Here is a 17,342-nt window from a genome sequence, read left to right as displayed (position 1 = left end):
AAAAAATTTGTTCGTGAATATCAATCTTTTTCTTCTGCAAAACAGATGTGTCCTGGCGCTCTAGACATTCAACTTTCAGTGTGATCTTCTGTATCATTTCCTCTGATTCCTTTATCAAACTATGAAGTTTTTCCTCTTTCTCTGCCTTCCGCTTTTCCTCTCTAATCTTTAGATTAACCTCTACGTCCACTGCCATGTCCTGCATCTGCTTCATAGTGGACGGGCTTCTTTCTCTCAAACGAAATTCAATCTCTGAATCAAAAGCTCTTGGATAATGCAGTAGAGCTAAATCAGGGGGAGGCCTTATATTTAATGGCATTGAATGATAGGTTTGATTGAATCTGTCTGAAAATTGTTGCACTGTTTCATCTGGATGCCTTTTTAACTGATTATATTCTTCTATGAGCATGAGGAGATTAACTTTGACCATCCACCTATCAAGGAAGAGTTTGAGAAACTGCTCAAGACTTGGGATGCTAGCCTCAGGCAAGGTTTTGAACCAAGTTCTAACTTTGCCTTGCAAAGAAAGAGCGAACAGCCTAATACTAACATCCACATCATCCACTTCAAATATGTTAAGATAGTCTTCAAAAGCTTGGATATGCTTTTGGGCAGTAACACCATTCTCTCCATCAAATCTTGGGAGATACTTGGGATGATCGTTAGGTAAAGGATTGAGTGTGGGAGGCAAAATGAGTGGCTTATATCTATCAGGAATTTTACGAGGCACGGGAATATGTACAGGGATTGGATTATTGGGCTTGATTTTTGGGTTCTCCTTGGCTGTATGATGGTCTTCAACAGAATTAGAAGACTGTTGTTGCAATGTGCAAGGAGACTTTTCATCAACATTTTTCAAAGGAAAATTATAAAAATTATCTCTACAATACAATATACATAGCAAAATATTATGGATGAGAAAGAACATAATCTCTTGGATAACATTCCAGGTCAAAAGCCTGATATTTTCATAGAGTTCTTTCGGGTTCATTTCTCCAGTGGAGTCTTGATTGTGAAAATGATGTGGAGTCGCCAGGTGGATGATTTTAACTTTGGTGTGTCTGACCCCTATCCACCATCACAAATCAGATCTAACATGGAAAATAATTCTGAAGAAAAGGTTCACTTTCTCCATAAAACAAAATTTTTTGAGATTTTTATGATTATTTTGACTTTTTGTGATTTTTTCAAAACAACTTTTATGATTTATTTAAGAGGCGAACTGATCAAGTCTTTGGAATTGCAGTAATAAACAAATGATTCAGGTTCCCAGTGGAGTCGCCAATGATGTTATCACTCAGGTTGTTCCCTTTGACTCCTAAGGGAATACGGCCGAGGTAACCACAAACCAATCTTTTAGTTGCAGGTCCTAGCCTACCTGCAACCAGAGAGGGCTCTCTCTTTATGATTTAGCTTTGTTTTGGTGAGATTTTAGGCTAGTTATGAAGTGCAGAGTTTAGTTTTAAGTTTGGTTGGATGGATGGTGTCATTCAATGGAACAGGGTGCAAATCTAAGAAGTTCAGTCCATTGGGCAATGGAGTCCATGAGGATGAGCTAGATATGGTTTCTTTGACAAAAAGAGGTGCTACAGAGCAGGGAATCCATCATGGAACAATCTGTAAGCTGAAGTCAGATGGAATGGGGTCAGAGGTGAAGGGAAACTAAGAATCCTTCATCTGACAGAGGGAAAGTGAATGATTATGTCCAAGAAGCAATTAAGGATTTCTCAGATTATAATCAAGATGCAAAAACTAGGGAAACAGGAGCAATTAAGTATTCACTGTTTGTGCTAATTTTGAAGAAAACATAGAAAATAACAGGGATTGAACACAGATTACAGTTACGTAAATTCTGGGATATTCATTTTCCCTGATATTTAGATTATGAAACATGTATGATATAGAAAGACAGAAATTGAAGACACAAGTAAGAGAAAGACTTATTGATCCACAGAATGATTCAAGAATTCTGCAACATAACCCCCTGTCATCAATCCCACATCCAGAGTTCAGCAACAATGCATTCCAGCGGCCTTTTATTCAGAATATTCACAGAGTTACAGCACAGTTCAGAAATGAAATAACAAACCAACAACAACCAACCCACAATACATCGCTTGGGGAGGTATTTATAAGCAAAATATCTACAAACACATCTCATCAAAGATCTGAGAAAATATCTAAGTTTTAACCTAACTTAATCTACAAGCAAAGTAAAATATCTAGCATATGTTGCGCTGGAGGTAGCTCCTTCGAAGATGAGGCTATGGGCGTCCTTTGCAGCTCTGTGCTATCTATTTTGCAATAACTATTCCTTGTTCTCTGATCCGCTGCTCTTAGGTAGCTTCAATGTGCATTAATCTGATCTGATGAGCTTTTAATAGCTTTAACTCTGTACTGATACTCTTTGACTTGTTGGGATCCTCTTTAATGTTCATCTGCTTTGGCTTTTACTACTCCACTGATACACTTTAACGCTCTGCTTGAACTGATACACTTTTCGGCTGTTCTGATGCACTTTTTCTTCACTGATACACTTTAACTCTGCAAAATCGCCCTTGCCTACCACTTTATGGCAAAAAGGAACGGCTGCGGTGCTTTCTGCGGGCTTTAGAAGGTCTATCGGCGCTGGCCGATCAAAACTTTATCAAAACAGGAGGAGGACTGTAGAATGGTGACTGTGCTAAGAGCGAGCTCGTTGTCCGGAGCTAATCTGCTTGGAGGCGATGAAAAATGGCTGAAGAATGACCAGGTCCCCTTTTCTTTTGGAGCGCGCAGAGGCGGCGAACTGAAATATGAAGAAGAAAGCCTTTTTACCTTTTAGAAGGCAAAAACCACTTTACACAGGAAATTCGATGAAAAACAGGGCGTGAGGGATCACTATAGCAATGAATAAATGAGGGCCATTGGATCTAGCGAGGGCAGATCCAACGGCGGAGGTTAGATCGCAACATCACATCGGCGAGGACATGGGGGCGAAGTGTTTTATATACATATGGCTTGCGATATAGCGAGAGTGATATCGCATCGGCGATCGGATATCGGGGGGTGGCATGGGCGAAGGTCTTTAAACAATCAGCGATGAGCGATATCGAAATGGGACGATGTGATAACAACGCGATGCGATGATGCGATAGCGATATCGCATCAGAGGAGGTCATCGGGGAAACGAATATAGAGGCGGGCCAACACTTGCGATTCGCGACTTGCGATATCGCGTCGGAGGGTTTTCAAGAGGGAAACAAAACAGAGGGGAAGGCGAATGCTGCGATTTCCGATAGCGATATCGGATCGGAGGGGGTCGGATCGCATCGGAGGAGGGTGAATGAAGCGATAAGGGTTCTTACTAAGTTTCAAGTAAACTTAGTAATTCCCGAAGAACAATACTTATGGTTATATTTCAACCAAAGGTGGGGATACTTATATATATGGGGATTTAAATATATAATACGGGAAAGGGCATAAAGAGGGAATTATATAATAAAGTTAAAAAAAGGGTTAATATGAATTTTTTGAGAAGAAAGCGCTAAGTATAGGAAACTTAGGCTTTTAAAGGGAAAAAAGGAGTTTAATGGAGTAATCTAGGAGTATTGAGCAGATCTCAATATCCTTTGGGGAAATTAGTGAATGATTTGGGGAAAAAGGATGAAGGGGAAGTTAGTCATGCCTCACTTGAGCTGCTCCAAGAGAATATGCCTTGCACTTGTGATCTGAAGTAAATAAAACACTTTGAAACACAAAATTGATCACAATCCTTCATTCTGCAACCTCAAAACTGCCTACCCAGCCTACTTACCTAACATTTTGTCTTCTTTTTGGATGGGTGCACTTAGACTAGCAAACCCAGCTTTTCTTCTTTTCTTTTTGCTATCCTCCTATCTAAATCTATCCTTATATCTTCCAGGGGCTCAGATTAAGCTGTTGAGCACCCTAGCTTCTCTACCTATCTAATGATCTGCCAAGATTAAACAGTTTTGACAGATTTTTATTCTCTATCTCTAAAACAAGAAATTTAAACCTAGAGAGAGGCCAAGATTAAGCTGTTTGGCTCTCCCTTAACTGTGACAAAATTAGTGATTGCTTGGAAATATGGAACCTTTGCAGCAATGGAAAGGATGAACATACTTGGCACTTCCACATTCAATCATGAAATATGAAACCTATTGGTATAGGAGGCTAACAGATCTTATGGGCAAATGTGTTGTGACAGAACCATCTTTCTTTAAAGAAGCAATGCAGCAGTCGGTTTGGGTTGATGCGATGGTGGAGGAGTATGACTCCATAGTTCGAAACAGTGTTTGGGATGTGGTCCCGAGATTAAAGGACAAGTCAATAGTGAGTTACCGTTGGATTTACAAGGTAAATCAAGCTGCAAATGGTATCGTGGAGAAGCATAAGGCTAGATTTGTGGCCCGTGGCTTTTCACAGGTAGAGGGGATTGACTATGATGAGATCTTTGCTCCTATTGCAAGGTACTCTTCAATTCGATCTATATTGGCACTATCAGCATAGATGGGCTGGAAGATCCATCAGATGGATGTGAAGAAAACCTTCCTTAATGGCATGATTGAGGAAGAGGTCTACATAGAGCAGCCTGGAGGTTTTGAAACCTTTGACCCTGAGTCACATGTGTGCTGGCTCAAGAGAGCATTGTATGGGCTGAAGCAAGCACCCCATGTTTGGTACACCGGGATAGATAGCTACTTCACCAGGTTAGGCTTCACGAAGAGTGAAGTGGATGCAAACCTATACCACATAGTGGTGGAAGGTAAATTATTGATCATTGGATTTTATGTTGATGATCTCATATTGACAGGTGATGATAAGCTAACCAAATATTGCAAGGAGAACATTTTAAGAGAGTTTGAGATGAATTACATGGGGCTCACGCATTACTTTCTTGGCATGGAGGTATGGCAAGGAGATGGGGAGTTGTTTCCATCTCGGGGAAAGTATGCCAAAGATAAACTCATGAGATTCGACATGGAGATCGGGAAACCCATGGAGACTCCTCTTGTAGGTAACAAGAGGAGGGAGGATGCTACTTTAGGGGAAGTAGTGGAGGTTACTGTTTACAGGAAGCTTTTGGGTTCACTCATGTACTTGGTGAATACGCGATAAGATATGTGCTATACAGTTAACCAACTTAGTCAAGCGATGGTTAGGCATACCAAGTTGTATTGGAAGGCACTTCTCAGATACCTCAGGGGCAATTCTCAGTATGGATTATGGTATAGACAGATAGAGGGAGTGAAGCTTCAAGGATTCACTGATGCAGATTGGGCAAGGAGTCCTTTTGAAAGGAAGATCACATCAGGAGGGATCTTCAGTATTAGGTCAACGACGATTTCTTGGTACAACAAGAAAGAGAGATCGGTTGCACTCAGTTCGACAGAGGCAGAGTACATGGCTGCAAATGAGGTAGCATGCGAGGCCATTTGGATGAGGAAGATCCTGGTTGGTTTGTTTGGTCAGCAGATGGATTCAACTGTGATTTATTGTGATAATCAGAGTTGTATCAAACTCTCCGAAAATCTAGTTTTTCATGATCGGTCCAAGCATATTGATATCTGATATCATCATCTTAGAGACTGTGTATTGAGGCATATTATATTGTTAGAGTAAATTCCCATAGACGAACAAGATGTTGACATTTTGAAAAAGGCATTGTCAATATGTAAATTCAAGTTTCACAGAGACAAGATTGAGGTAACTGATAATCCCTTTCTTGTTGAGAGGGAGTGTGTTGGACCTCAGAATTACTCTCTCTTTGACAACTTTTCTCACTTCTTTCTCTTGTTTTTCCATAAAAGACAGATCCCCATCACTGATAAATGATAGATTTTGTCTCAAGGAAGACATTAAATGATTGACATGTTATACTTTTATGTTTTTTCTATTTGAAATAATTTTTTGCAAATTAGCTATGGAACATAGCCCATTCTGCAGCTAACCGTGTGTTCCATAGCTACTTCCATGGTTGAATAGGTTACAGGTGTCAAACGAGGAAACCGGCCACATGGGCATCTCTGGAATTGTCTCGACATGGATCCTATCCTAGTCACCCAACCCAGATCAACAAAAAAGCTAGCTCAAGACCACAGTCAAAGGTGGATTCAAACAAAGAAACCCGGGAGCAATAGGACTCTATGTCCACTCTTCGTGGCTAATTAATAAATCCAATAGTTTTGTTGCAACATTAACTCGAACCAGCCATCGGTGATAACAGTTTCATGCAACCATCTTGCTAACTTAAAGTCACCTGTAGCTGATCAACCATTTACGCAGATCTGTTGTAATACGTAGAGACCACCTGTAGCTAAATTCTCTCAAAAGACAGTTAGGAATGTTTCTTTAAATATCAGTTGTACAGAACTACGGAGGAGTTTGAATGTTTGTATGTATTAAGCTCAAACTTACAGCTCTGTAATTTTGGAACTTATTTTCCTGTTAATAATATGAATCCGTGTTTGACCAAGTGATCATTTGAAAGAGTATCTTCAGCTAGTTAGCAGCTCAACTCAGTCAGTTGCAGAGGACCCCTGCACTGAAGGAGGTTTTTCTTTCTTTTTTTTTTATTTTGTTTGTTGTTCACTTTAGTTTCATTATTTACTTTTAGCAGTATTTTTAGTTTAGGTTGATTCCTTGTAGTTTGTTTTCTTTTAATTTTTTTCAGTAGCATAACGTTAGAATTCAATGGTGCAGTCTTGTTTCTCCTATCTATTTCATAAATGAAACTTGTTTTGTTTTAACAGGGTAAGGTGGAAAAGTAACAAGGTTGCATTGTTGATTAGTTTACTTACTGTTTGTTTCCTCTGTTATTTATTTCCTAGTTCAGATTGCCAATGCACTGTGTGAATAAATGTTTTTGGTCACCATTTCAAGCTGATATCCATCCTAAACTAAATGGTTAAACATTCACTTCATACGAGGATTAAAATCAATTAGTTACTCTCTGCATATTTGATCTAGTTCTCTGAACTATAAAGTACAATAAGTTGCTTGTTTGCCATCTCAAGAAAGTTATCTTTCAAAATTGAAGGCTTGGACAACTAAAAGTGCTTTAGTTAGCTTCATTCTCTGTAATTATTTCAATTTGCCTTACAACTTCACCTTTTAATTTTTGACTTAGGATTAAATGACAAGATACGATAGATGCTTTGTTTTTCTTTCCTTTAACTTAGATTTTGATTAGTTCACCTTTAGGAAATTTAGACTCAGTTTCTCATAATTCAAACTGTACATCATTAGGAATCAAGGAAACCCCTAAAACAAAACAATACAAAAAAAATACAAAACAACGAAGTAAGAAGGGTTAACTAGCACATACAGTGCACTACACTTCATCAGCTTACGGCCTTGATTGATAATTTATGCAAAGCAATGTAGGAAACTAAATTGACTAAACATTTTGGCGTCATTGTTGGGTAAGTGTTACTAGGTACCCTTATCTCTTACATTAAAAAAATGATATGCATAGAGAAAGAGACTCTAGGGGTAGATTTATAGCTAGAGGCAGGAATTCAATTCCTACAACACCACCTACTCCACCAAGAACAAGAAAATATACACCTCCATCCCAAACTCATACTCCCAACCATAGAACTCCTGAAATCCTAGGGGCAGAAATCCAATCAAAAGAATCTCCTACTTCATCTACCAAGTCAATCCTAGAGGAGAAAAATCTTGAATCTCCAACAGCAGGAGTAGCCTTTTTCACCTCCACAGGGGAACACATTTTAGTTGAAGAATTAGGAATACCTAGTGAGGAAGAAGAAGTAGAACCTCTCTCCCATATCCCATTAATAGAAGAACCAGAGGAGGAGAAAGTAACCTTGTAGGTTGAACCCTATACTGACCCTGAAGAAACTATAATGGCAGAAGAAGGAGAGGATGGAGAATTCACACTGTTTGGAGGAGGGGGTAGAGGAAGAGGTAGAGGAAATAATGGAGGAGGCAGAGGAAATAGGGAAATAGATAATTCTTTTGGATTCCCTATAGTGGATGAAGAAACAAATGCCACAATGAAAAATATCTCACCTTCTGTCCTCCCAAACTTCCATGGGTTAAAAAGTGAGGATCCTGAAACATTTTTATTTGAGTTTGAAGTCTTGTGCAGAACCTATGATTATCTAGAAGACTCTCAAAAACTTAAGTTGTTCCCTTCAACACTGAAAGGAGCTGCTTTGAAGTGGTTCATGGGGTTAGTCACTTAGTCCATTAAAACATGGAATGACATGAAAAAAATATTTTTGGATAGGTATTTGGATTATTGCATGCTTACCAATCGCAAAGATAAAGTGTTCAAAATGATGCAAAGAGAGGATGAAAATTTAGAGGATTTGATTGAGAGATTCAACTATAATTTGAAAAGAGAAAAGATGGACAATTTAGATGAAGATACCTTAAAAGATCTTTTATTAAAATCCATTAGAGATGAGTGGATAGATATCCTTAACATGATGGGGAAGGGAGATATCTCTCAACTCCCATTAAATGACATAGGAGAATTATGTGTTCATCTCTCAAGAGGGAAATCCAAAACTGGGAAAGGTCCAAGAGATCCTTCTCTTGTTAGAGTAAATAAATCTGCAACTGGATCAGTGAGTAGGGAAGAAATTGGTAATATGCTTGATGAATTCAAAACAGATATTCTAGGGAGTCTTAGTGAGCAAATAGACACCCTTAAGTTGCAAAACAAGCAGAAAACCGAGGCTGATGCTTTAGCTATTTTCTGTCCAAAATGCAGAAAAAAACATGCTCTAAGAGAATGCCCTTTAGATGCAAAAATTATAGAGACTTGTATGATTTGCTCAGAGAATCATGAAACCAAGGGTTGTCCTTCGATTCCATGGCTTAAGGTCGTTTTTCAAGAAGAAACAGTTCCAAATTTAGCAAAACCTCTTTGCTTTGTCTCTAGAAAACCTTCGCAGGGGCCAAAAAATCAAGGATTTAACAATCAGATGTATTTTCAGCCCCCACCAAATTGGAATTCTTGGCCTCAACCTCAATCTCAATCTCAAACTTGGCCTCAACCTCAATTTCAATCTCAACTTTGGACACAAGGAGTACAAAATCCTTATGGGAGATTTTCTCAATATTATCAATATCCTCCATCATATCAGAATTATCCTCCCCTGCACATCCCACAATAGAATCAGCAGTCACAACTTCAAAATCAAGACCCTCAACTTTCATTACCATTTCTACAACAATATCCACAATAGAACCAAAGTCCTCAACTCTTACTGTCATTTCAGCAGAGACCAAATCAGCGACTTGCCCAACCATTAACAAACCCAAACAATAAAAATCCTTAGAATACTTACATGGTCGAAGGACAACAATTTCCAACTTATATGATCAATCCTCTAGATCTCAATGATGTTCAACTAAGATCTGGTGGGATATTAGAAAATGAAAGACCTTTTGTAGTTATTCAGGAACAAGACAATTCTGAGGAAGATTCTCTACAACCCAATAAAAGTTTTGAGGTAACATCTCTCCAAAACCAAAATACTGAAAATGAAAAATAGAAAGAACCAGTGAACTCAACTCTTATCATTTGGCAATCAGTATCTACTTGTGCACCTCCTTTTCCTGAAAGATTACAAGTTGATAAAGGAGTAGAAAAGCAGATCATGTTGCCCAATTATGATTTTCTAGATGAATTGAAAAATGTTTGTATCAAAATTCCTTTGTTACAAGCCATTAAGGAGATTACAATCCTAGCTAAAACAATAAAGGAGTTGAGCATAAAGAAACCAGGAAGAAAAGCAAAAGAAACAAAAAGAATTCACCTGGTAGGAAAAATAACAGATATAAAGATGGGAAAATTTTCCATAAAAAAATATGTAGATCCAGGAAGTCCAATTGTGAAAACACATATAAATGGAGTTGAAATTCCAAATACATTAATTGATTTAGGGGCAGCAATAAACATCATGAGCAAACAAACCATGGAACAGCTCAAGCTTCCTAATCTTCTTTACACCCCTACATTACTGCAATTAGTGGACAGATCTGTAATCAAACCAGATGGAGTGTTAAAAGATATTTCAGTATCCTTAGATTCTTGGGAATATCCTTTTGATTTTATGATATTAACCCCCAAGAACAATCTAGGAGGACATCCACTCATATTAGGAAGACCTTGGCTGGCCACAACTGATGCTTTCATTAGCTGTAGATATGGTGATATGTATATTTCTGATGGGAATTCAACAAAGAAATTCACTCTATATCCTCCAGCAAGAACAATCACAGAAATAGGTGACAAAGAATGGATTGATGATGAAAATGACATTTAGCCTCTCGTTACTATTTCAAATATTAGTGAATATAGTCAAATCTTAAATACAATGGAAAATTTTGAATCGTCTCTAGAATATGAACATGATCAATTTCAAGAAAAATCCAATATTGAATATTTGTCATCTAGGCAGATGTCTCTTTATTCTATGGAATAATTTGGTATCTCTAAAATTGAAATCTTTCCAGGGAGAACATTGAACATAAACAATAACTTGGAGAAATTACAACAGGAAAAGCTAATCAAGACATTACAATAACATTATGTTGCATATGCATGGGAATATACTGACATGAAAGGAATTAGTCCTAAGACTTGTATACATCACATCTACATTAAGGAAAATTGTAGACCTATCAGACAACCTCAGAGAAGAATGAATCCAAATCTTATGGAAATTGTGAAAGAAGAGCTGCAAAAGCTATTGAATGTAAATTTCATTTACCCAATTTCAAACAGCCAATGGGTTTCCCCTTTAGTGATTGTTCCTAAAAAGAATGGTAAATGGAGGGTGTGCATTGATTATTGAGAATTGAATAAAGCTACCCTTAAAGATCATTTTCCTTTGCCCTTTATAGATCAAGTGTTAGATACATTAGCAGGTAAGAAGTATTTCTCATTCTTGGATGGTTTTAGTGGTTATAATCAGATTTAGGTGGCACCTGAAGATCAAGATAAAACCACATTTACTTGTCCATGGGGAACTTATGCCTACCGAGTACTTCCTTTTGGGTTATGTAATGCACCTGCAACATTCCAAAGAGCAGTACTAGGAATTTTTTTCTGATCTAATACATGATTGTGTAGAGGTATATATGGATGATTTTATAGTCTATGGGAATACATTTGAAGAAGCTTTGGAAAATTTGGAAAGAGTTCTTAAAATATGTAAGGAAGCAAACCTTTCACTAAGCCATGAAAAATGTTTTATGATGTTTACAGAAGGTATTGTTTTAGGGCATCACATTTCAGGAGATGGGATTAAAGTTGATAAATCTAAAGTTGAAGTCATCTCTAAATTATCAATTCCAAATTGCCAAAAGGATGTTTGAAGTTTTCTAGGATTCACATGATACTATAGACGATTTATAGAAAATTTCACTAAAATAGCATCCCCACTCTTCAAATTACTCACCAAGGATTGTGAATTCAATTGGAATCCTGACAGCCAATTAGCATTTGAGACTTTAAAAACAAAAATTTCTGATGCATCCATCTTGAGAGGTCCAAATTGGAAATTACCTTTTCACATTTCAACAGATGCTTCAGATACAGCTCTGAGAGCTGTATTAGGACAAAAAGACTTGATTCCCTATGCCATCTACTATACAAGTAAGAATTTGACTCCCACTGAGTTGAACTATACTGTAACTAAAAAGGAATTTTTAGTTGTTGTTCATGCAATCAACAAGTTCAGACATTATATAATAGGCTATGAAACCTTTGTTCATACAAATCACTCTGCAATTAGATATTTAATGAATAAACCTATTACTAATGGCAGAGTTACAAGATGGCTTTTACTCTTGCAAGAATTCAATATTACTGTGCTAGATAGACCTGGAAAACAAAACACAGTTGCTGATTTCTTATCCATAATTCAGAATATCAAAGATGACACTCCAATTGGAGATAAGTTTCCTGATAAATATTTTTTTGCGGTGAACACTCAAACTCCTTGGTTTGCAAATATTGCTAATTATTTAGTCACAGGGAAATTGCCTTCACATTTGTTTCCTAGAGAAAAAAAAAATCATTCAAATAAGTGCAAGATACTCATGGATCACTAATGAATTGTATAAAACAGGCCCAGATCTTATGATCAGAAGATGTGTTAGGGAAGATGAAATGCCTGAGATTCTTAAGGCATGTCATGATGAGCCATGTGGTGGACACTTTGCTGACAAGAGGACAACCTATAAAATCCTTTCTTTAGGATATTATTGGCCATCCATATTCAAAGATGCCAAAGAATATGTCAGGAGGTGTGACAGCTGCCAGAGGGTAGGGAAACCTACTCCTTCAAATGAAATGCCACTTCAAATTCAGGTACTCATTGAACCTTTTGAAAAATGGGCCTTAGATTTTGTTGGGCCAATTAATCCTTCATCTAAGCAAACGAAGTATATATCGGTATGCAATGATTATGTCATTAATGGGTAGAGGCCAAAGCATTACCTTTTTCTAATGAAAAATCTATAGTTAATTTTCTTTTTGAGGACATCTTCACTCGTTTTGGTGTTCCAAGAGAAATTGTGACAGATCAGGGACCTCAATTTACATCTAAAATGGTGGAGGGACTTGTGGAAGATTACAAGATCAAACATAGGAAATCTACTCCTTATCATCCACAAGCAAATGGTCAAGATGAGTCTACAAATAAGGTGATTGAAGGAATTCTCACTAAGACTGTGCATCTACACAGAAGAGATTGGGCAGAAAGGCTTCCGGAAGCCTTATGGGCCTATAGAACTACATTGAGGAACACAATGGGACATACGCCCTATGAACTTGTTTATGGGAAACAAGCCCTGTTTCCTATAGAGTTTCAAATCAAAACCTTTAAGATGGTAGTCCAATTGGGATTGGATTTATCAAAGGCACAGAAACATAGATTAGAGAAACTCAATGAACTTAATGAAATCAGGCAAGATGCAGTCCAAAGAACCAATATAGTCCGACAACGGAGGGCTAAATTACATGATAAATATATTAAGGAGAAGAATTTTTAAGCATGAGATTGGGCACTATTGTTCGATTCAAAATTTAAATATTTTCAAGGGAAGTTTCAGACTCGTTGGCTTGGGCCATATGAGATTGAAGAAGTCTTTAACAATGGAGTGGTGAGAATAAGAAAAATAGATGAGGAAAAGGTATCTCTTCTTGTGAATGGTCATCGGTTGAAGATATATCAAAAACCAATTTCAAGAGAGGAGTTCGTTAAGATTTTCCGGGATAACTTTGAAATGAAGCTAGTGAAGAAGAATCCTTCTTCTCCACTAACTTAGTCTTTATTTTTCCTAAAAAAATGATAAAAAAACATGATAATAAAATATATAAGGTTGAAAACCAATCATTGATTGGCATACTTATACAGAAAATACAGGGTGAAAATCAGAGATTTCTAACATCCTATATTTTCCATTTCCTTTCTGTAATAAGTAGTGACAAAAAGCTACATTTATTTGTAGTATAGAGTCTGCAATTTCATAGTCTCATTCCATCTCATTCTGTTTTCATTCTGTTTTACAGTTCCACTTCATCTCACTGTCATCTTTCATTTACATTTTATTTTTACATTTTTACTCCATTTCACCCTATTTTTCATTTTATCTTACATCTCATTCCATCTCACTGTCATAACTCATTTCCATTTTATTTTTACGTCCATATTTCATAAGCAATATTTCACTTTTCCTTCTTTTCACATTCTATAGTTGATTCCATTCTGCAGCTAATCTGATTCTCCAGCTACAGCTTACTTATCAGCTCTGGCACAATTGTACAGCTCGAAAATAAATCATGAATGCAGGGAAATTGAAGAATCAAGTTTTGGAGATTAACCATTCTCAAAGTACCTACAGATCAACACCAAAAGAATTATCAAGCAAAAGGTTAAGTTCTAAAGGTGAAATGCAAATTTATTTCAAACAAAAAGTCATAAACATAAGTCATGTATAATATGAATGATCATATGTCTCCTTAAGAAGTCATCATTTGATTTGACTATCACTTCATGATACCACATCTCCGCCATATCTTCCACATTCAATACCAAATGGTCAATAATGATTTCATCATACCACACCTCCACTACTCTGTACTTAAACGGTCTCTAATAACTCCATCTGTTAACAGTCAAAACCACGACGTGACCAACATATTCATGTCTCTCCAAACCCTCACAGTCTACTTATTCCACACAAACCCATAGTTCTTTTTCATTATACCGACAGTCAGTCCATAGACCAGGAGAGTAATTCTGAATGTTAGAAAATTCTACAAAATAGAGACCATGGGACTCATTAACAGGGCAAAGCCCGTAGGGGAAAATTTTATGGAAGGGCACCCACAACTCGAGGAGATGCTGGAGAAGACTGGATGGCTTAATTTCATTGAAAAAATTGATGGATATCACAAGGAGATCACAAAATCTTTTGCTAGATCATTTGATGGTACAGAAGTAGAGATTGGAGACATTAAGTTTGCAGTAACAGAATCTTACATAGCAGAGGCTACAGAACTGCCAAGACTTGGTGAGAGATGGTTCAAAAACAAAGAATTTCACAGTGAATCATGGAAGGTAATCCTCAGGAACCCAGGTATGGATGTCACTGTGTTTAGAAAAGGAATTCTTATTTCAGCACTTAAAAATAAATGGAGAAGCATGCTTTTGATATTACAAAAATTTATTACCTGTGAGGGAAGATTCGGATGCATGTATGTTTATCATACATGTTTATTGATGAACTTTCAAGAAAATGGAAACAACAACCTCCCTTTCTTCCTTCTAAACAGTCTAAGGAGGATGGCTTCAAATGTACAGAAGAAAATAGAATCCCTGGAGACAACCATGTACCATCATGGCTTGGTCAAAATACTGGTTCAGTATCATCTGAAAAGAATAAGAGATACTTGGGAAAATTTTCTGATAAGAAACCATTTCCAAGAGGCACTGGAATCTCCTAAAGAAGATAATATCAGAAAGAGTAGGAGAAAGAAGACTAATCTAACCATTCAAAGCAACCCTGAGCCCTCAGTACAGAAAAATGATGAAGAACCAATCTTTGAAAAATTAACAGAGATCAGGGAGCAAATCAAGTAGAAGAGTAAGATAAAAAGGAAAGCTAGTGGAATTACTGAGAACAAACCTGAATCTCCATTACAACAAGATGATGAACAACTAATATCTGAAAAATTGACAGAGATTAGGAAACAAATCAAGAGGAAGGGAAAGATAGGAAAGGAGAAAAAGGATTCAAAGGAGGAGAACATAAACCCCCTACAACTTAGAAGGAGCTCTAGACTCCAAGGCATGGTAAAGAAGGTATCATCAAAGGGAACAAAGTTCATAAATCTAGAAGAAGAAACCCCAGTACCATCTCCTGAAAATGTTCCATTTACATACAGTCCTCAAAAATCTCTTAAACAGTGTTTTGAAGGCAGCCCCAACAGAGGATCCCTAGTGCAGCAACAAATTTATGATTACATAGAATCACTGGAAATGAAAAGTGCCTCAATGGATCCAGGGTCCTCAGTCAATCTAGAACAACCTGTCAATCCACAAGAACCTCTGACTAACTCTCTCAAACAGGAAATCTACGAGTTAGAGATATTGAACAAGCATATTAAGAAAGAAAATGAAACCCTGAAGGAACAAAGCAAATTGGATAAGGTCATTCATGATAATACAATACAGCACCTAGGGCTATGGTACAAGAAGAATAGGAAGTTAAAGAGAAAGAATAGAAACTTGAACAAAACAATCATCAACCTTAAATACAGACTTCTCATAAAGAAACCCAGGATGGTAGTCAGTTCAAAGAGGAGCAAGAGAAGAAAGTTAGATGTACTAGCAGAGGTATCTGAGCAGATGCAATAGGAAAGAAGAGTTCATAGTTTTGGCAAAATTGCATGGGGACATGCAATGATTTTGCAGTGGGGGTATGTTAGACCTTAGAATTACTCTCTCTTCGACAAGTTTTCTCACTCCGTTCTCTTTTTTTTCCATAAAATATGGATCTCCATCACTGATAAATGATAGATTTTGTCTCAAGGAAGACATTAAATGATTGACATGTTATACTTTTATGTTTTTTCTATTTGAAATAAATCTTTTCAAATTAGCTACGGAATGTAGCCCATTCTGTAGCTAACCGTGTGTTCTGTAGCTACTAATACGTTACAGGTGTCAAACGAGGAAACAGGCCACATGGGCATCTCTGGAATTGTCTCGACATGGATCCTATCCTAGTCACCCAGCCCAGATCAACAAAAAAGCCAGCTCAAGACCACAGTCAAAGGTGGAGTCAAACGAAGAAACACGGGATCAATAGGACTTTATGTCCACTCTTCGTGGCTAATTAATAAATCCGACAGTTTTGTTGCAACATTAACTTTAACTAGCCACCGGTGATAACAGTTTCATGCAACCATCTTGCTGACTTAAAGTCACTTGTAGCTGATCAACCATTTACGCAGATCTATCGTAATACGTGGAGACCACCTGTAGCTAAATTCTCTCAAAAGACAGTTAAGAATGTTTCTTTAAATATTAGTTATACAGAACCGAGAAGGAGTTCGAATGTTTGTATGTATTAAGCTCAGACTTACAGCTCTGTAATTTTGGAATTTATTTTCCTGTTAATAATATGACGTCGTGTTTGACCAAGTGATCATTTGAAAGAGTATCTTCAGCTAGTTAGTAGCTCAACTCAGTCAGTTGCAGAGGGCCCCTGCACTGAAGGAGGTTTTTCTTTCTTTTCTTTTTTTATTTTGTTTGCTGTTTAGTTTAGTTTCATTATTTACTTTTAGCAGTATTTATAGTTTAGGTTGATTCCCTGTAGTTTGTTTTCTTTTAATTTTTTTCAGTAGCATAATGTTAGAATTCAATGGTGTAGTCTTGTTTCTCCTATCTATTTCATAAATGAAACTTGTTTTGTTTTAACAGGGTAAGGTGGAAAAGTAACAAGGTTGCATTGCTGATTAGTTTACTCACTGTTTGTTTCCTCTGTTATTTATTTTCTAGTTCAGATTGCCAATGCACTGTGTGAATAAATGTTTTTGGTCACCATTTCAAGCTGATATCCATCCTAAACTAAATGGTTAAACATTCACTTCACACGAGGATTGAAATCAATTAGTTACTCTCTGCATATTTGATCTAGTTCTCTGAACTATAAAGTACAGTAAGTTGCTTGTTTGCCATCTCACGAAAGTTATCTTTCAAAATTGAGGGCTTAGACAACTAAAAGTGCTTTAGTCAGCTTCATTCTTTGTAATTATTTCAATTTGACTTACAAATTCACCT

This window comes from Pinus tabuliformis, chromosome X, assembly GCF_031772625.1.
Source record: "Pinus tabuliformis cultivar Carrire ecotype Pingquan chromosome X, CPIR1, whole genome shotgun sequence".
In the NCBI taxonomy this organism is placed as follows: Eukaryota; Viridiplantae; Streptophyta; class Pinopsida; order Pinales; family Pinaceae; genus Pinus; species Pinus tabuliformis.
The sequence above is the reverse complement of the archived record's forward strand: the minus strand, read 5'-3'. Positions refer to the sequence as shown.